The sequence below is a fragment of the Palaemon carinicauda genome, chromosome 10 (genome assembly GCF_036898095.1).
Source record: "Palaemon carinicauda isolate YSFRI2023 chromosome 10, ASM3689809v2, whole genome shotgun sequence".
In the NCBI taxonomy this organism is placed as follows: Eukaryota; Metazoa; Arthropoda; class Malacostraca; order Decapoda; family Palaemonidae; genus Palaemon; species Palaemon carinicauda.
In genome coordinates, this window is record NC_090734.1 from 128,633,138 (window position 1) to 128,637,380 (window position 4,243).

Below are 4,243 nucleotides of genomic sequence, written 5' to 3' on the forward strand. Positions count from 1 at the left end.
ATATCGGACATATCTGTTTTGACGTTGTTACTGTTTTAGAATAATTTATTGTTAATTTGTTCTCATCATTTATTTATTTCCTCATTTCCTTTCCTCACTGGGCTATTTCTCCCTATTGGAGCCCTTGGACTTATAGCATCTTGCTTTTCCAACTAGGGTTGTAGCTTGGCTAGTAATAATAATAATGATAATAATTAAGTGAGGCATGCCTGGGATCCCCGGAACCACTCCCACTGCTGGGGTGTTCCTCACACCCCCGCATTCATTGCGCGAATTCTGGCGGCGGTCTAACTCAAATCATCTTGCTTGAGTGCAACAGAGCAACTTCTCCTAAGAATCTGGCCTCCTTTCTCCCCTCAACCGGGGTCAGGTAGGGTATCAAAAAGCATCACAACAGAACACCAGTCCAACCAGACGGTGAACAAAAAAAAATAATTTGTCAACATCTACAACACACCAGTCCAACCAGACGGTGAACAAAAAAAATAATTTGTCAACATCTACAACAGGAACGTCCAAATTCTTCATCTGTACCTGCCAATTTACAACAAGGGACATTAAAACTCTTAGGGCAACTCAACGCCCAAGTACAGAAAGTCTCTCTCTCTCTCTCTCTCTCTCTCTCTCTCTCTCTCTCTCTCTCTCTCTCTCTCTCTCTCATCGTCATCGGGGCTATGTTTTCAAACTCTCCATGTCCAATCGTTGGAATTCCAATCTGGGCAAACTGCCGTCACATTGTTTGTATCAACAACTGAAAACATGCGTTGTGACACAAGTCTCACTACAGACGCACACCCTACATACAGTGCCTTTCACAACACTATGATACTCTCTATCTTGTGTAGGTCTTATCTCTTTTGCTCATGCTCAAACTAGGCCGAAATCGAACTCTGGCAAACATTACAACAATCATTCTAAGTCTCCAAGATATCTATTCATCCAAGTTGTCCTACATCACGCAAATAGGGCTCTTACGTTAACAGCACATCACAGAGAACTAAACCGAAATCGAATCTTCCCTGTGTAATCAAGAATAGGAAAAACGATTCCGATCAGATCTACGCTAAAACCTAAACAATATAAAATACGACAAGGTGGAAAACTTAAATTTACGTTAAAACTGAACATCATAAAGGAGGGTAGGAAGAGATAGGAGGGAGGAAGTGGAGGGTAGAAGGATATAGGAGGGAAGATGTGGAGGATAAGAAGATGGAGGGAGGAATTGGAGGGTAGGAAGGAAGTGGAGAGTAGGAAGATAAAGGAGGGTGGGAAGATAAAGGAGGGTAGGAAGATAAAAGAGGGAGGAAGTGGGGGGTAATAATATAAGGGATGGAGAAAGTGGAGGATAGGGAGATAAAGGAGTGAGAATGTGGAGGGTAGGAAGATAAAGGAGGGAGGAAGCAGAGAGTAGGAAGATAAAGGAGGGGACGAAGTAGAGAGTAGTAAGATATAGGAGGGAGGAAGTGTAGGGTGGGGGAGATAAAGGTGGGAGGAGGGGTAGGGAGAAAAGATAAAGGAGGGTCCTAGCGAAGGGTAAGAAAATAAAGGATGGAGAAAATGGAGGGGCACAAAGATACATGAGGGAGAAAATGAAAGGTAGGAAGATAAAGGAGGGTCCTAGGGGAGGGGAGGAAGATAAAAAGAAAGGAAGTGGAAAGAGAGAAGATTAAGGAGGGTCCTATGGGAGGCTAAGAAGATAAAGGAGAAGAAATGAAGGGTAAGAAAAAAAGAGGTAGGAAGTGGAAGGTAGGAATACAAATGAGAGGAAGTGGAGGGTAGGTGAGAGGAGGCGGAGGATAGGAAGATAACGGATGAAGAAAGCAGAGGATGGGAAGATAAAGCGTCTAGGGGTCGTGGAATTGGAAGATGGGGTTGTGAGGAGGAGGAGGAGGAGGATGGTGCCATAATGAAATATGAGTAGGAGAAAGAAGATAAAAGAAATAGAAAAAGAGGAAGGGCGGATGTGGTAACGTCCCTGACTAGTGAATGCCAGTCTTGGGTTGGAGTCCCGCTTAAACTCTTTAGTTCCTTTAGTCGCTGCAACCTCACCATTTTGTGAGCTAAAGATGGGAGGTTTGGGGGAGCTTATAGGTCTATCTGCTGAGTCATCCACAGCCATTGCCTAGCACTCCTTGGTCCTAGCTTGGATGGAGAGGGGCCTTGGGCGCTGATCATATGTATTTATGGTCAGTCTTTAGGGCAATGTCACTGTCCCTTGCCTCTGCCATTCATGAGTGGCCTTTAAACCTTTAATGTTTAAAGGGACGATTGGAGGAAGGGGATGGAGACTAAAGTGACACCTGAGGAGATAAAAAGTCACGAATAATCTGGATCAGGCTTCAGAAGTGGGTTCTATCGTTGTGTGTTTTATTCAGGGAATAAGAATGAATCAATAGAGGTCATAAGTAAAGATTATGAGTAACAATATAAGAAAACATTTCAGGTATATTTCGTCATGAAGCTTACTTTAATTAATGTTATACAGATTGAAGGCGTCAAGCTGTTGACTTGGGTAACGATAGGTACGGGGAGTGTGTTTATATATATATATATATATATATATATATATATATATATATATATATACTATGTATATATATATATATATATATATATATATATATATATATATATACACACTATGTATATATATATATATATATATATATATATATATATATATATATATATATATTGGGAATACCCTAACGTGGTTTAAGGGTTTGTGTATCTCTTCAGCAAAGCTGTATTATTCAGGGACAACCATACCAGGTGTGTTTGCTGTGAGTAATTAGACTAAAGCCTCCTACCATCAAAAATCCGCATTGGTCAGCTTATTGATGAAAATGGCCAAACTCCAGACATGATTAAGGACTTGTCAGAGGCCTTTGTCCTTCAGTGGACTAAGAACGGCTACGTTCATTATTTTTTCAATATGTATATATATATATATATATATATATATATATATATATATATATATATATATATATATATATATATATATATACTGGGAAAGTGGTAGTCACTGTCTCTACAAGTTTGCCGGATCAGGGTTCGATTCCCTGCCGGTCATAAGCTCTTGTCTTTGTGTGATTTCACCTGGGGTTCTGATCCCGAAGTCGTTGAGAGACACTAATGTAGCAAAAATATATGGCTCATTTGATATATATATATATAATATATATATATATATATATATATATATATATATATATATATATCTTTTATATATATATATTAAAGAGAGAGAGAGAGAGAGAGAGAGAGAGAGAGAGAGTAGAGAGAGAGAGAGAGAGAGAGAGAGAGAGAGAGAGAGAGAGAGAGAGAGAATTTGCATCGTGCAGAACTGGGGTACAAATGCCCAACCTCAGTTCGACAGTAATCAACCAAAAAAAAAAAAAAAAAGACAAAAAAATTCGGACTGTGTTGATGAGTCATTCATTATAAGCTACTTTCGACTGAGCGAGCGTGTGCATATATGCAAGCTATTGCAACAGAAGGCTTATGACGGGCCATCACGCGTGGAATGGTTTCATTGCAATTTTCTAGATCGGAGAATTCTTGGAGTTTGGTAAGCTGTTAACGACATTATTTTCTATATTTTATGTGGATAAAGAGGTTTTGTCATTTATGTATATATATATATATATATATATATATATATATATATATATATATATATATATATATATATATATATATATATATATATATATATATATATATATATATATATATTTGCTATCACTATTCACTGTTATACATTCATGTATATTGAGTAATAGAGAGCATTTTGAGAATGTAATAAAAAAGTAGGCTTTCATTAATTGGAAATGCAAGTGAGATGTGATTTATAATAACTTGGGAAATTGAGGAAAACGTGTAAAAATAATGTCTATTTGAGTGTTTCAGGAAAAACCCGTTAAAGAATCTACGTAAATTTTAAGTTCTTAGTTGATGGATTAGGCGAGGCAAGATATGATTATTTCAGTTGTGAAAATGATCGAGAAATATGTTATAAGCCCTTTAGTGTGTGAATCAACTATTCACTGGATGAAATTTCTATATATGTTTGCGAAAAACATATGTACACTATGATATGTATGTACAAGAGGCCGCTATATAGGTTTATCTAAGTAACTCATAAAGTCCGTCTTCTATCACAGTAAGTGTTCGTTTTCTGCGATTTGATAAAGGGGTGACACCTACAGTACCTCACACTGAATGTCAACAGGGAATT